The 18,123-nt window shown below is 37.4% G+C and overlaps 1 protein-coding gene across 4 annotated transcripts in view; it reads right to left on the reverse strand.

Annotated features, from left to right (window-relative positions):
• Nucleotides 1-18,123, reverse strand: part of CDH18 (cadherin 18) — a 974,018-nt gene that overhangs the window by 470,262 nt on the left and 485,633 nt on the right. For 3 of the 4 annotated variants that reach the window (XM_017344660.4, XM_017344659.4, XM_002714078.6), the window contains exon 1: nt 576-716. The exons of the other annotated variant lie outside the window; for it this stretch is intronic. The gene's annotated coding sequence lies outside the window, so the exon portion shown is untranslated. Of the gene's footprint in view, nt 1-575; nt 717-18,123 lie in introns of those variants that run through there. 4 annotated transcript variants of the gene reach the window in all.

Raw genomic sequence — 18,123 nt, forward strand, 5'->3', positions numbered from 1 at the left:
GAACCGATCCACGGGAAGAAAAAAGAAGAAGGAAAGAAAGAAAGAAAGGAAAAAGAAAACCAAACACCGAGGCTTGCCTTGCTGCAGTTCGGTGCTCGGATTCCATGTAAATTTAGAGGAAAGGCGATAATTAAAACACACCCTCGAAAATCCGATTTCAGTGTCCCTGCTTCTGTTCTGACGTGGTTCCCCTGACTTTCACTGGGAGAAATAAATGACAGCTGACATTGATGCCATCACTATCCAAATGTGCCTCGCTGAGTATCCTGCCAACTTCTTCAGGGGCAGGGCAGATCACAGTACAGCCACAGACCAACACCAACAGACTCCACGGTGTTACCAGACTCACATTCCGTAGGCTCTGAGACAGCATTCCTGCACGAGAAAATACAAATGTATAGGAGCTGAGGCTGCCGGCGTGAACGGCAACTTTCCCGTTAGCTCCTGAATCTCTAAAACGCATCGGCAGGAAGACCTCCCCGGTCTTGTTTTGATTCTCAACTGGGTAAAGCAGCCCCACTGCACAAAAATATTAATGTCACGACAGAGTAAAGTGTCATGTATGGAAACCTTACCTTGGCTGACTTGCCCTAACTGGTGGGAAGGAACTTAATGTATGAGAAGCAAGCAGGGGACTTCCCCAGAGCTCTGCACACGGCTGCTCGCGGTCCTCGGAGAGCCCAGACTGGGCTCCGCGCACCTCGAGCCCTGGGCTCCCAGGCTGGGTCTCTGCAGCTCCGGAGCGCGCCTCTGATTGGCTGGCGGCGCCTGTCTGCCTGATGCTCTGCTCGCCCTGTCTCTCCTCCTTCCTCCTCTCGCTCGCTTTCTCTCCTGCTTTTTATTTTTTTATTTTTTTAAATTTTCACTTCCTCCACTCCCCCCACCTCGCATCGTGCATACTTTGGGGGCTACACCAATTCTACAGTACCAGGGATGGACACCCTTTTAGCCCCTTCAGCAAGGTCATGCGGGAAGCGATGCAATTAATAATCATCATTAAGAAAGAAAGAAAGAAAAAGACTGAGCTCTTGAAAAATGACGGCCAGGACTCCGTGACAGTTTAGACCATCATTTCTCTGCGGGGGAGGGGAGCCTGGGGGGCGAGAAGGGCTCTGACTGTCAGATGGAGTGGGAGTAACATCAGGAGGGAATGAGCAGAAACAGGCAGGGCAAGCGCTGATGTGGCAAGCTGGCAATAAATTTTCATATTTCTGTGCAAAGTCGTCACAGCCTGCTAAACATTCAACTGCTGGCTCATTCATCAGTAATCCATAGTCCAGTGGTAGCCGTGAGATTTAGCTTGAGTGATGCCCTCTAACGCCTTACCCCAAATACTCAAGGCAGGGAGAGTTTATATTAGATAGAACTTCTCTTGGAAGGTCAGCATTATATTTGTTAAGATGAATAGGAACTGCAATGCCTTTCCAATCCCCTTTGCTAGTGTCAGGAGAACTAACACACATGCGAACTTCTCACCTCTTATTACTCCAGAATAAATTTAAATGATGTGCAATGTACATAGCTTTGGATAACAGGGAATTCAGGCCTGATTGGCTGTATTCAAAATTGATGTGAACGGCTCAGACAAGTTCAGTACTTTCTCCCAGCACGAAGTCACCCACATTCGCCGATTAAGAACATCGAGCATCCTCATTTAAAGTACTGTAGTAAACAAGTGTAGGAGTTTATCTAAATTGAATGGCTATTCCAATGGTCCCTTGGCAGACATATTAGAAATTATGCAAGATCTTCAATCATTGCAAACATTAAGAGAACAGCATTACTTTTTCTGCTTAGTTGATAAAACTGCAAATGTCCAGGTTCAGAGGTTTTAAAGAACAAAAAAGACTTAAGCCCCAGAGAAGTGGTGTGATGGAAAACAGAGGATTTCTAAAGGTCAGAAGACATGGGTTCAAATCCTAGCTTGGGATCTCCTCCAAACCACAACTTTTCACTTCTTTGAGCTTCAGAAAGCATCTCTTCAAAGTACACAAGGTACTTTTCAGAAGATATTTGTGAAAATTGAATGAAAATCTATGTTATTGTTCCTACTCCATGACAAAGAATTGATAATGATCACCTAAATTCTAATCATCCCTCCCCTCTTCACCCCCTACTGCAACACACACAGGTATGCCTTGTTTCTTCTTCCCCTGCCCTGGGAAAGGTTAAGAAGATTAAAGAAAAGGAGGTAACAGGATTTCTTGGAAATTTAAAGAGCCTGAGAGAGAATGTGAAGCAACTAGAGCTATACTTAAAAATCTTTATGGTGCTTGAATGATGTGAAATGTGGATGGAGTTAATTTGACTTTGGGTTGTGATGTGATTAAACAAGCCATCAGAAACAATGAAGAAAGCATTTGGATTGGATTATTTCTAATTGTGAAAAGACCACACTTTGCAGTGTTTGGTTGCTCTAAGCAAGATGTTAGAAGTCAATTAGAATTTAGGAATCTCTAAAAACTAAACTCTTGAGAAAGAGAGAACAGAGTAAAGTAGGAAGTAATGAGCTAACATTTTATTGGTTATGTTAAATTATATGTATCCCTCTTGTGCTGCTTCTAATTTCAGTGAGGGATTGTCCTTGCAAAGTGCCCCAACACAAATTATTATTCATTTTTTGATTATTGAAAAGGGTACTGAGAAGAAAATAGTTTAAATCTTTGTCTGTTGCTGACGTGTAAGGTGCAAAGAATTGTTGCACAGGTGAAGAGGATATGAAGGGAAGTCTGCATCTGAAAGACACCAAAAGGTTTATTTCTAAAATTTCACAATCTGGTATTCCCTAAAGTCTATCTGACTGCTTCTCATTGAATGAAATAAAATGCCTGTATGCCAGCTTGCTATTGAAGTGTTTGCAGAGACACCAGCAACAAGCATCCTAGGGATGCACTTGAAAACAGAACGTGTTTTTGCTAGGCTTCCTTGGCGGTTTTCCCTGAGTAAGACGGTAATAAGTGTCTCCAGTGGACAGTCATAATGTAAGTCAACAGGCACTTGCTCCTGAGTGGGATGACACACAGAGGGAATAGTCAGAATCGCCAAACAGTGCAATTCATTTCTAGAAAAAGAACCCGTTCAAGAAGGAAAGGTTTATATCTGTAAGACTGCTCTCAGATTAAGGGCTCTGCGTTCTCCACAAACCCAATGATGCAATGTACCCTGGATTTAAGTGGCTTCTGAAGTTTGATAATTTGAAACTGTGCCAACTTTGCCTAGCCATAGAAAAACGAACCTGTCAGCCACTTAGTGCAGTCTTGTATTTTCAGGTTAAAACGAGAACGTAAGGGAGCCAATGTGGGACTCCCAGCTTGGGGAAATCTGGGTGGCAGGCAGGTGCTTATTTTCTTTTTTATGTCAAGATCACTTCAAAACAGTGGACAATGCATCAGTCAGCAGAATTTATTACAGAGTTAATCTCTGAAACTGAAAGCACAGACATTTCTGATACTGAGTACCCACTTATGTTACCTTGGGAGAGTTATAAGAATCATTTTAGCGGGTGACAGAAACAGCGAACGCACAGATTGATGCTGGTCAGACTACAGAAAGCAGAAAGATAGAATTGTAATGCTAAACTGTGATCATTTTCTGCGAGAGAGAGACTCAGGAAATTGTCTCTTCAGATGTCATCGCGTACTCAATTTTACCCTGCAAATTTAGAAAGCATTGTAATGTTTTCAAACCTAAACCGTGAATGTAAAGAAAACATAACTGTAACTCTTGTTATAATTCTGCTTTAGAACATTCAACTACACAAACATGGTGCATTGCTTTATTTGTTAACAGCCCTATGGGGATAGTATTGAAACATAATTTTTATACTTAAAGTTGCAAATGGAAGTTTTCACATGTATATACCTTGTGAATTGATTTCATCCCAACTAACACATTCATGTCTCTACAGTTATCATTTTTGTTTAAAATAATATTAAATTAAGCTAATTTTTATTTTTACATTATTTGAAAGGCATAGTTACAGACAGAGAAAGAGACAGAGACAAATATTCCATTCATTGGCTCACTCTGTAAATGCCACAACAATTAAAGCTGTTGCTAGGTTGAATGCAGGAGCCAGAAACAAACACAATTTAGGTCTCTGACATGGGTGACATGGACCCAACTACTTGAATCAGCCATCATTTCCTGCCTCCCAGGATGAATGAATGAACTAGCAGGAAGCTATATGGGAAGTACAGTAACCAGGACTCAATACGGGTGTTTTTTTTTTTTTTTAAGATTTATTTATTTATTTGAAAGAGTTACAGAGAGACCGTGAGAGGCAGAGAGGGAGAAGAGAGAGAGAGAGAGAAAATCTTTCATTCACTGGTTCACTCTCTAGCTGGCCACAAAGGCTAGGGCTGGGCCAGGCTAAAGCCCAGAGCTTCAACCAGGTCTCCCATGTGGGATATGGGTGGCAGAGACCCAAACACTTTGGTCATCCTCTGCTTTTCCTGGGCCATTAGCAAGGAGTTGGATTGGAAATGGGGGAGAGAGAACAAAAACTGGTACCCATATGGGATGCCAGCCTTGCAGGCAGCAGCCAACCCAGGCACTTTGAAATGGGAAACAGGCATCCAAAGTGGTGGCTTTAGCCACCACACTACATGATCATCACCAGTGATATAATTTTGATGAAAAGAGTAATAGCTGATGAAACTATGAAATAGTATGCAGTTTTTATTTTAGGTGTTTGGGTAACAAAAGCTAAAGTTGGTGTACATATATATTTAACAGATTGAAAGAGAAATTTTTCATTGAAATAATATCATTTTCAGGGCTGGCATTGTAGCTTAGCAGGTTATCCATGGCCTCCAGTGCCAGCATCCCATATGGGCACCCCTTCCAGACCCAGTTCCTCCAGTTCTGTTCCAGCTCCCTGCTAAAGTACTGGGGAAAGCCGCAATGGATGGCCAAAGTGTTTGGGCGCCTTCCACCTATGTGGGAGAACCAGTAGAAACTCTCAGCTCCTGGCTTCAGCTTGGCCCAAACCCAGCTGTTGTGGCCATTTGGGCAGTGAACCAACATATGGAAGGCCTCTCTTTCTCTCTCTCTTTCTCCCTCTCTCTGTCTCTCGCTTTCTGTGTAACTCTGCCTTTCAAATAAATATTTTTATATAAATCATTTTCTCATTTTATTATTAAAAATGACTTGATATATTAACTTTAAGACATTCTGTTATCACACTTCTGTTAAGACATACTAAGTAAGAGGATGTGGGAAAATGAAGGACAGAGATTCATCAAGAACATTTCAAAGTTAACTGTACGTATAATTAATTCTAAAAAGTAGTGCCTCTAAGGAGAAATGACAACTATTTAGCTGTTTGAGGAGGTAGATAAGCTAACACTGATGGGAACAATATATACACAAATCAAAACATGATGTGGAACATCAAAAATATGTAATTTTTATAATCCATAAAAATTACAATAATAAATGTAGCTTCTATCAATTATAATAAATAGATCAATGAATACTATTTTTATGGCTTTATTTATTTTGATATATTCATAAAGTAGAGTGCCAGAGGGTGGGGGAGGGTGTGTGTGTTCCATATTCTGATTCATTCCCCAAATGCTGCAACGACCGGGGCTGGGCCAGAATGATGCCAGAAACCTGGAATCATGTCAGGGACCCAAGTACTTGAGTCATTACTTGCTGTCTCACAGGGTGTGCATTAGCTGGAGGATGAATTGGAAGCAGGCATTCTTGGGTATTCTAAATATTATCTTAACTGCTGCAACAAAATCCATCCCATAAATGCACTTTTTTATTTTTTAATTCTCTTCATTGTATGCAAAACATCAAAGCACCAATGAGCTTCTTTAGATCTAATGGTGTAGTTATGATAGTTGACAACACAAAAAAGTAAAACTAACCAATTTGTAACTTCTTTAATTTCTAGAAGATAGATAATTACTTATAGTAAATGATGTAGTTAAGAAACATTCCAAGACACATGACAACAGCTTAATTATGGGCTCACTTTTTAAGAGAGTAAAATTTTCTGATACAGATCATATAAACCATGTGCCAGAATTTAAATAAAATATCCAACATACTATTGGTAAACTGAGTAGAATTTTCTGAGAATAAAGTATTGCTAAATGACTAGAGGTCAGCACCCATTTTTCCAACTCTCCAAAGTTGAATGACAGGAATTCCATAAATTAGTACTTAATGTGAAACCTGCCAATGTAAAAGATGATTTATTAAAAAGATGAGTGGATCATTCAGAGGAACATATAGATCAATAAGCTGAGTCTGCATCATGTGCACAAATGTGACATTTTGGAATTATCCCCTTTCTTTCTATTACAGATATATTGAGACTGGAAATAAAGGAAATGTCTATGACATCAGCTTTCTGAATGTCATCCTCTTACCTCTCATGATTTCACATAAATTTTAAGTACAATTATTTTTTTAGCAACAGGCCAGGCAATCATGTACATGTGCGTACAAATGTAGAAGGCTAACTGTAGGGTTTTCAGTAGTAAACCTCAGAGATCCTACTCCAAACCTGCTATGAGCATGACTTTTAACAATGTTATAAACACTGAAGTAATTCATAAAAAAATGTATACTGCAAGAAGCCAGTATGTTTGGTTACAGAACTATATGCACTTTAAAGGATATGTAAAAATTTGAATGACACCTCAAATATAAAACAGCAGAAATACTACAGTTGGATTCAGAGTACCAGTACATTAAATACAGTTGGCTCTTGGACCCATGGGCTCTGTATCCATAGACTCAACCAAGCACAAATTGAACATTCAGAAAAAAATTGTGGTTTACTACACATATACAGACCATTTTCCTTCCTATTATTTCCTAAAAATTATAGAACAATAACTATTAACATAGCATTTAACATGTTATGAAGTGGTAAAAAATAGTGTGGAGATGAATTAAAGTACATGGCAGGATGTTTATAAACTATGTTCAAATACTATACCATTATATGTGAGGCACTCACACCTCCACAGATTTTGGTATACACAGGATTCCTGGAAAAATTCCCAACAGACACCAAAAGACAACTACATACTATAGTGGAGATAAATTTTAGAATCAAAACTTGTGAATAAGACTTAGAGGTTTTTGCTGCCATTCCTTTTAACATGAATCAATTCTGTGATATGGGCATAAAAACACAAATGTAAACTCAGGTACAATTAATAAAAGCATAGCATCATAAAGAAGGTGGCGGAGACCTCATTGAACTCTAAAATATCAAGAAATTACCTGGTATACATCATCTAAAACTTGTATCTAATTCTGGTCCTTTTGCATTAATGTAAATATTTGTTAATGTCATCAAATTGCATTTGTGCAGTTAAGAATTCTATGCTGTCTCTAACTCCCAGATTTTTGTCACTGCAGAATGACACTTGCCTCTTACTTTTTCTGTAGCCACTCCTGGCTTATCCATCTTTTAGGAATCAAAATGAAGGACACTACTTCCGAGAAAACACCTTGCTCCAATACCTTTGACAAGTCTCCACATTTTTTGAGGCTCTAAAATACTTTCAAAAGACTCCCATTTGTCACATTAGCAAATTATGTTATAGGTACAGGAAGATAAGAGCACAGTATTTGGAACCATGTGTAGAAAATTATGTAACCCTATGTGCATAGTTCCTTTGACAGTGAAATGCTCATAACAATATCACCTATAGCATGAAGCATATTTCTACAAAGAGAGAAAAATGAGGAATACAAAAATATGTATAAAAAGATTTGTGGGGGAATGTCTCACACAATCATGGAAGCTGAGTAGTCCTATGATTCTACATTTGCAACCAGGAGGCCAAGAAAACCGGTGCTATAGTTATTCCAGTTCCAGTTCAAACTGGAAGGCATGAAAACAGAGGGAATCAAGGGTATAAATGACAGTTCAAGTCCAAGGGCACAAAAACTAGAAGCAGTGATGTCCAACGGCATAAGATGAATGGCCCAGCCTTAACAGAGCAAATCTGCCCTTTCTCTGTGTTTTTGTTCTATTCAGGCCTTCAATGAATTGGATAATAACCCACCCACATAGCAACTTTCTATACTCAGTTTACAGACTAATGTTAATGCTAATCTCTTCTATAAATGTCCTCCGACACATTCAGAAATCATTTAGTAGGTATCTGGGCATTATTTATCCCTGTCATGCTGACACATTAAAAAAATTATCAAACCCATATCTTGGGCTTCCTAGTAGGGTTAAATAAGCTCCAAAGGCTATTGGACACATGGCAAATTTTATACCAACCTGCTTCTTTTATCATTGCATCTTTGCATATATTTTTCCTACTTGAATTCAATTCACTAGTGTGCATATGGTATGTACTATTTATTATGGTGGTCTGTGTAGTTTGGGTTAACTCTATGGTTAGTTGGGAGTTATAGGGTCAAATCATACACCTGCCATATATATTAAAAATAGAGTTGTTTAAACCATGTCTTTTTTTTCTCTGAAAATGTCTTCCCACTTCAGTATAGGATACCACCCTAATTTGAAAAAGCTGTTTGACTCCTTAAACAATTTTATATGTGCCAAAGAGACAGATAAAAGTCTTTGGATAAAAGTTAATTGAGGGGCTGGCACCATGGCATAGGAGGTAAAGCCGCCTCCTGCTGTGCTGGCATCTCAAATGGGCGCTAGTTCAAGTCCTGGCTGCTCCACTTCCAATCCTGCTCTCTGCTATGGCCTTGGAGGGCAGTAGAGGATGGCTCAAGTCCTTGGGTTCTTGCACCCACATGGGAGACCTGGAAGAAGCTCCTGGCTCCTGGCTTCAGATTTGCCCAGCTCCAGCCATTGTAGCCAATTGGGGAGTGAACCAGTGGATGAAAACCTCTCTCTCGCTCTCTCTTTCTCTCTCTCTCTCTCTGCCTCTCCTCTATGTAACTCTAACTTTCAAATACATAAATAAATCTTTTAAAAAAGTTAGTTGGGTCTCAATTGTAAGGGTTTAAAAAGTGTTTATAACTAATATTATAAATTGCATTATAATCAATTATGGTCTCTGTGCTGCATTTGTAGTAGAAAGAGGCAAGTCACACACACATACATACACACATAAACTTCTAACCTGAAAGCTTTTCATTAAAAGAGAAACTGTATCTTCCATGGAATATCCTAGGGATAGCACTAACTTAATTCAATCTCCCATGTCTATATTTACCTTTTTGGTGCTATATAATGAAAATTGATATTTAGACAGCCCTGGAGCATTGTAAGATCCTTCTCCATATAAGAAATATTACATTGCACTTAGGATACAATGTTTATAGTACCAGAAAAGACACATGTATTAAAAATCATTTTTGAAAACTTTGGTTTTTAGGATACAAGGTTTATTTCATTACATTAAATTAATCTGGACTTCTAGTTGACCAAATCATTGATTCGTTTTTCAGCACTACATTCATTTTCATAATGTGCATTTGATACCACTGCAGAGAGGATACTATTGCATAGTAACTCTCGAACTTAGGAGTTTTTCCCAAGAATATCTTATGAGAGCCTTTAGAAAATAATGCATACTTACTGTCTTTTAAATTTTGGTATATCAGAATTTTCTATCACTAAGATTACTTATCTAATATTGTCGACAAATCACCAGTATTGATAAGGTAATACACTTTATTAATCCTTTCCCTATCATTGAACATTAATGGTGCTTTCCAATTTTGTAATTCAATAAACAATTCTTCAAGAACATCTCCCTGTTAATCTTTACCCATGTCTCTGATCATTTTACTTCAATCAACTCCTATAATTTGGAATACTAAGTAAATAAATATTTACATATCTCCTAAAACCATTTGATTGCTTCCCAACATTAGAAAATAAACTATTAACTGATTCCTTAATACCTCTGAGCAATAACATTTCTCTGTTTGCTTTTTCAATAGCTGAATATTATCTCATTTTTTCATTTATATTATGATTACTAGATTGTTTATAGACCATTTGCCAATTTTCATCTTATAACTTGCTTGCATTCACTTCTTCATCTTTTTTTTTTTTTTTTTCAAACAAAACGAATACTGTTTCAGAAGCAGACACAGGGACAGGGTGACAGAGATAGACAGAGTCTATCAATTCCATTGATTTTTTCACCAAATGCCCTCAATGATAGGGCAGATCTGAGGTTAATACTAGGACCTGGGAACTCGGTCCAGGTCACCCACATGCATGGCAAGAATCCAATTACTTGAGCTGTCACCACGACCTGCCAGCGTCTGTCTTGGTAGGAACCCGAGATGGGAGCCAGAGCTAAAAATTGAGCTAAGTCATTTCCTGTGGGACACAGGTGTCTTAACTGCTAGGCTAAATACTTACTTCCTTATGCTGTTATTTGTAACTGATAATGGGTTTAAATTTTCTTAACGCTCAAGCAGAAGACATGATAAAAATGGAGTTCAGCAGAGATTTCTATATTTCTTAATTAGCGAAAAATGTATGTGTGTATCAATGTATATATTCAGGTAAGAATATATGTGCATGATTAGATTTATCAGAAAATATACATACAATGTAAGAAAGCACTTATCTGTGTTTTAATGAGTGATATAAAGAAAAATAATGCAGATTACTGGCTTTAAGCTAACATACATAAATAAATTTCTAAAACACAATGTGACACTATCAGTCTCATAAAGTACATATGGAAAGTATTCTACATATATAAATTAAAATTGATAAATTACTTCTAATGAGCTGATAAAGCATTATTGGAAGTGTCAGAATTTGAGGTGGTGTTTAAATAATAAGGAGGATTGAAATAGCAATAGATGGGTGAGAAAAATATTTCAGGCAAAAAATATATATTTTTAAAGCAAACCTGTCTCTAGAGACTTCATCAGAATCTCCAAAGATTGGAACACAGTTCTCTGAATTTCAAAATAGTTCCATATAATATTCTGGTCCATTACTGTTATAGAGTGCATCACATTTATGATATTTTGTTTTTGGTTTATATTCTTTTCTAAGACCTCAGTGGTAGAATTACTATAGCACTCTTAGACATTTCTCAGAAGGTGAATAAAATAAATAAGAATTTTTAAAAATTTATATCACCTATCTTAGACCATTTCTGGAAAACTTCAAGCAATATTAATCACTACTGTATCAAGGTTTCAGCATCACTTTTTTTTTTTTTTCATTTATGTGCTGAGACACAGTGTTGGTTACCATGTCCTGTGCAGGCATAAACTCTATGGTCTTTGAGAACCAAAAGAAAGCATAAATTTTCCATAGTGCTGATTGCTTCAATTTACTGCATGGATTACAAATGCCATAATGAGTTAAGTATGACCCAGCCCTCCAAAAATTTACAGTATAATGAAGGACACATAAACATCAGCATTTCATCACATGACTCTAAAGTAGTGGTATGCATAGGGTAAATCAAAAATACAGGCAGGCTTTCTAATTCATCATGGGTATTTAAGGAAAGTTTCCTGAAAGAGCTGAATTTGATCATGAAGATATACTATCTGTAATGACAGAAAGAGGGCAGAGAATGCAAAGGGAGAGCACAAAACCTTGTATACAAAGGGAGACCTAAAACCTTGTATACAAAAAGAAAGCCAGGTAGGAGAGGAGCAGATTGTTAAGATGGAATAGGAAGTAACAGCAAGGTGACCCTGCAGAACTTGTGCACTTAAAGTGAATGTTTTTTTAAGCAGGATAGTGAAATGGTGATATTCGATCTCACAAGTGAGTTTCTACACTGCTACAAAGTGGTCAAACTTATTGAAATCAAAATAAATATATTGACCAGTTTGGAAGATTTCAAAATAGTTGAGGGGTAGTCTGTGAGGGGCAGTAGGTTAATCTATCACTGGGATACTCACATCACATACTGAAGTGCCCGGTTCAAGTTCTGGACACTTTGCTTTGTGGGGCAGCAGGTTAATCTATCACTGGGATGCCATATCACATATTGCAGTGCCTGGTTCAAGTTCTGGATACTTTGCTTTGGATTCAGCTTCTAGCTATTGCATCCTAAGAGGTAGCAGATAATGGTGCAAGTGCTGAGACTCTTGCTACCCACTTGTGAGACCTAGATGGTGTTCTGGGCTGGTAGATTTGGCCTGACCCAGCACTGGCTAAAATTCGAGATATCTTTGAGTAAACCAGTAGATGAGTAGAAGACATCTCTCTCTTTCTCTCTCTCTAAGTAGAAAAAAAATAAATACATAATCATTTAAAAGTAACTTAAACATTCTTATAAGTTCATTTACACATAAGTTTGTTAGGAAAAAAGTGTGAAGATTATTTAAATGAATATCTAAAGTAAAAACAATTAAAATAAGCTGACTTCACAACAGAATGGATGTGATGAACAAGGGGGAATTTAGGACATTTCTCATGATTCTGGCCAGAATATTCATATTGTCAGCAAGTTTACTGCCAGCTACAGGAAAGCTAGCATGGAAGAAGCAGATAATAAATTGATTTGAGGTCACATTGACTTTGAGGAGTCTGTTTGATGTAAACAAAGCATTGCCCAGCTGGATATTATCGTCAAGCTTAGAAAGTCAGTATTAGAAATGAAATTTGGGAGAACTTTATATGTAATAGTTACTTGAAATCCCCTATTATTTGTCAGTTTATTCAAGGATAAAGAAGGAAAGACCCCTAAACAATATCAGTATTACAGTGTGTGAGAGTCATGGGAGGAGAATCCACTGAAGTGTATCTAAAATAAAAAGGCATAGATGTAAGAAAAAACCAAAAGAGTTTACGGTCACAAAACTGATGAAACAGAGAAGGTCACCAGCCTTGGAGCAATGAACCATGTTCATTTTGGTAGCTTAAGAAGTGGGTTGTCAGGTTGTGTTTAGCAATTTGGAGGTTATTTGTAACAGTGTACTTGGCAGAACCAAGGAACTGATGGTAACTTCTGGTCAGTGAAGAAAAGGTTACAGGACAAGGGGAAATTATTTTTCAATAAAATGGGAAGAAAGTCATAAGGTACTAAAATTCATCATAGAATTCAAGACAGATTTTTTTTTACTATTTCTATTGTTTAATGGAAGAGAATTTACCTAGTTAAAGGAAGAGAGTGACTATAAAACATATCATTATAAAGTGCTTAGAAACAGGGAAAAGAAACAATATAGGGAAAATTCCTTGAAAACCAAGGAAGAGACTAACATGACCACAAGCCTGCTTCTTCTTCAGAGTTCCTCACATCACTGAAGGAACCATTGTTCTTACAGCTACCTCTACCCTCCACACACATACTCTATAATTGCATGCAAAGAATTCTAGATGTCAGCCTTACTATTTTACTTTTTATCATCACTTGGACCAGCTACATAATGAAGAAATCAGTGCAAAAGGAAAACGTGGCAACTCTTGTACAAAAAAAATGACAACTTTCAAGATATTGATAATACAGTATTATCCAATCATGAGGACTTTCCGAATGGAGCTTCATGAGTCTGCACAGATCATGTGTGCATGGAACACCCTTCCTCATCAGTGACACGAATCCGACTATTCACGTTCCACTCATTTTGCTTGATTAATAATACCCAAATTATTCATTGAGCTCCATTTTAATGTTTTTCAGGTTCACAATATCCCCTACATTTCTCTGTCATCTCTCACCTGAATTTGTGATAATTAGACAGGATGACTGTCATATAACAAGAGTGCTAACCACTCATGCTGTTGACAGCAGTGCTGTCAAACTATGTGGTAAGAAGGTGAGTCGTAGAAAACATTATCAGTAGGGGCGGCGCTGTGGCTCACTTGGTTAATCCTCTGCTGCAGTGCCGGCACCCCGGGTTCTAGTCCCAGTTGGGGCGCTGGATTCGTCCTGGTTGCTCCTCTTCCAGTCCAGCTCTCTTCTGTGGCCCGGGAGTGCAGTGGAGGATGGCCCAAGTTCTTGGGTCCCTGCACCCACATGGGAGATCAGGAGGAAGTACCTGGATCCTGGCTTTGGATTGGCGCAGTGCACCGGCTGTAGCAGCCATTTGGGGGGTGAACCAAAGGAAGGAAGACCTTTCTCTCTGTCTCTATCTCACTGTCTAACTCTGCCTGGCAAAAAAAAAAAAAAAAAAAAAAAATCAGTTTTAGATAGTAAGTAGTAGGAGCCTGAAGTAATTTTGGTGGCTTCGGATATGTGGGTGTTGGACATGTTCCATGCTGTCTAACACTATTAATATATAAGAAAACATTAAGGGGCTGGTGCGGTGGCATAGAAGGTAAGCTTCCACCTGTGAACCTGTGATGCCAGCATCTCGTGTAGGCACCGGTTTGAGTCCTGGCTGTTTCACTTCCAATCTAGTTTCCTGTCAATGTGCCTGGGAAAGCAATGGGAGATGATTCAAGTCCTTGGGCCCCTGCACCCACATGGGAGACTCAGAAGAAACTCCTGGCTCCTGGCTTCTGATCTAACAGTCCTAGTCAATTTGGCAATCTGGGAGTAAACTATTGGATGGAAGATTGCTTGCTCTCTCTCTCTCTCTCTCTCTCTTTCTCCCTCTCTCCTCTCTCTGTATTTCTGTCAAATAAATAAATAAAATCTCTAAAATTAAAAAAAAAACATTGGTTGAAAACATGGTGGTTAATTATCAATCTGTTTATAGCAGGTCAATTATACTGCTATATTACAGGATAAAAACATTGTGGCAAATTTATAATTGTAATCTAGAAAGATATCATGGATGCCTTAAACCTGGTATAACAATCAAAGAAAAAAAAAGAAAAGAAAGAAAGGGAACATATATAAGTTGGGGACATATACAGATAGAGAACAAGTAAATATAACATAGTATACCTAAAAAATGAATCAATTTTCTAACCTGTTCCTAGGGAGAAAATCATAGTGTTATTAAAAATAGAGAAGAAAACTGTAACATCTAGTTAGGGAATATAATACGTTCAGACTGAAATATGCTGATACTGAGGTATTAGATAGACCTCTGAAGATAAATCTGAGAGCCATTTGGCAAAGTAAGACTGCAACTTGGGAAACGGCTTGGAGTGGGTGAGATAATTCTGTGAGTCACTGACCATTGACACAAGTACTAATAATAACATGTGCTGTGACAGGCCTTAATGGACAAGAGTTTCTAGAGGATCAATGATAGAATCATTTTGGTGATGAGAAAGAGAGAGAGAGAGAGAGAGGAGGTACAAGGCAAGGAGGAAAGAGGAAAGATAGGCTTCTGTAAGAAGTCAGAAAAGATGTTCAGAAAAAGTATTACTAAATCTTGACATAATGTTTGAAAGCCATTTCATTAACTTGAAACTATGTGTTATGTGGTAGACAGACATTTCTCCCACGTGCAAAGGCTGGCAAGGTAAAAATGTGGAACTTTCATGATAAGGTTTGGTCACTATGGAAAAAAAAATGTAGAACTAAATATAGACCAAATTAACTCTCCATAAAGTAGAAATTTGCATATCCTAAAGCATGCAAAATTGTGGAATGAAACCTCATAATTTCTTTTTATTTTAATTCATGAGAAGCTTGATCTTCATTTCAGAATGTGTGATTAACTCTGCTTTACGATTTTCTTGCTTATTCAAAGTGCTTTATAAAAGGATTGCTAAGTAGTAAGCATGTATAATTATTCATAGAGGAAATTAAAGATATCATTGAAAGAAAGAAACTGAAACGTGACCTCTTACCACTTTCTCTTACTCTGAATGTAAAAGGAGATATGAACTTGAGTGCACAATAGGAAGCTTAGCTGATATATATTAAAAGTAATGCATATTGCTTGAATAAAAAGTTGAAAGAAAATTGTACATACTTTAATGGAAGAATTGGGGCATGCCATAAGTCCAGTTATGTTTTACTCAGGCTTAAAATTCAAAGACCATAAACTCCATAAAGAACAGAACAAGTTAAAAAGAGAAGAGTGTCTTTGAAGCATTATCTAGAAAGTGTTCTAAAATAAATTTCATATTGACAGTGTAAATTTGGTACTTTCAAATGATTGGACAAATCAAAAGGGATTTATTTACCTATATCTCAGGATGGAGTAAGTTGTTTTTCTTCTCTTTTATACTTCAAGTCAATTGTGGGTGGTGGGCAGAAATAACTTCTTCATTGACTTCTGTGTTGTGTAGTCCAATCCTTTTAGTCACCTTCAGTCATTAAGAATCCAAGGATAGGCTCAGGAGAGCTGTGAACATTCAGACTTTACATTCTGCTCAGTATTTGGCCCTTAGAATGGCAACATTTAAGTACAGGAGTGATTTGGTTATTCTCAGAGTACTATAGTCATCCGGAAGTCATTTATAAAGTGGAACTGTCATTGACATTCCCTGCCTATCCAAAGATTCCTCAAGTTGCCAATATTCATATTTTAGAGTCAGCAGCTTTACACATATTATCCCTAACCATATGGTCTACCCATCATGACTAACTAGTAATTACTCACATTGATGGTTTCTTCCTCACATTCGTCATGCCAGAATCTGTTCTTCCTAAACTCTCCTAAATCTTCTAGGACATTTGTGTTATCTTTTCAATTTTCCTCCATATATTACAGGAGCCCAACTGCTATAATTTTTTTGTGTCAAAACATTACGAATCCCATTTAAACTGTCATATTTGGATTTTATCTAGAAGTTTATTGTATGTATTATAGAATAGAGTTATTTACTGTCCTGCTCTTTATTTTTTATTTTTATTTTTTAAAAGATTTATTTATAATTTTAAAAGTCAGGTTACACAGAGAGAGGAGAGGCAGAGAGAGAGAGACCATAGCAGAGAGCTGGATTGGAAGTGGAGCAGCCGGGTCTCGAACTGGCGCCACAGCGCCAGCCCCTGCTGTCCCGTTCTTACACCTTTCTTTTAAAACAAATGCTTAGATTTTGGGTAGAGACCAACTTGGTCAAATTTTGGTATCACCATGTATTTGGTGTGTTGCATTTGATTAGCCCTGACTGTCAATTTGCTCATCTTTTGGTGGCATAATAGCACATTTCTAGAGGACAGTTGCGGTGATTACATGAATTGAAGGAGATCAGTTGTGTAATTCACCTATTAAAATACCTGGGGAACAGCATATACTCAGCAGAATAACAGTTGGAACAATAGACATAACCTCTCTGTTACTATTAAGATTTTGCCAAAGTATGTATATGTGTGACTAAGTTATAAGTATCTGTGTCAAACAAGAGAATAGATTACAAAAGAAAAATAGGGTATGATTTGTGGTGATACTAATGGGGTTCATTTTTTCATTTGTCTTTTGTTACTGAAATTACTTCTTTGAAAATTGAGAGGCAGACTAAAACAGGTATCTTCTGACATCCACAATCTGCTCAAGGAAGATATAGATTTTCTCTATTTCAGAGTTCCAGCAGACAAAACTCAGAGCTGAGATAAAAAGGATTGGTTTGCCAATCACAGGACCTGTAGAGCACAACCATGAACACGTGAAACTCAGAAAAAGTAGAAAAGAAATCCAACACAGAGGGGCAATTCACCTGCTGGATGTGTTTCTTGCAAAATGGTCACTGTTTCTATCAGATTAATTATGATGTGGACCTATGCAATTATTTGAAACGTAATTAGTGTTACCTTTGCCAATTTTATTTGAAATCATTTAGGACTAGCACATATAATAAGTGGGAAGAAAGATGAGTATGCATTAAAACCATTTTAGAGGATTAAGCATTGTCTTTTGCCATATTCAGAAAGTTGAAAAGAAATTACAAAGATCATGAAATTCAGGCAAATCTGCAAACGTTGTTAAAATTTAAAAATATATCAATATGTCTAAATATCAGTATGTGGTGTTGTGTGTGTGTATACACACATGTTGGCTGGTTGCATAAAAATGTTTTAATGTAATCAAAATAATGCAGAAATGGATGATAGAAATTATAAAGTTTTAATATACAAAAACATGCATTTTAAATTATATGAAAAGGTTGATTATTCAGTCAATTATAGAGGATCAGCCAGCTAGTGATTTGGAATAAAAACAAGCCAAATTCAGTGCGGTATCTTAATGGAAGGTAGGTGTATGTGTAGACCATATATCTATGCACAAAATTTGCAGGACATAATGGGTCTGCTACCTGTTTTTGTGTGCTGTGTGAACTAGGAATGCTTCTGTGTTTTTCAAATAGTTCAG

The sequence above is a fragment of the Oryctolagus cuniculus genome, chromosome 14 (genome assembly GCF_051225735.1).
Source record: "Oryctolagus cuniculus isolate XC-2025 breed Fujian yellow rabbit chromosome 14, ASM5122573v1, whole genome shotgun sequence".
Lineage (NCBI taxonomy): Eukaryota > Metazoa > Chordata > Mammalia > Lagomorpha > Leporidae > Oryctolagus > Oryctolagus cuniculus.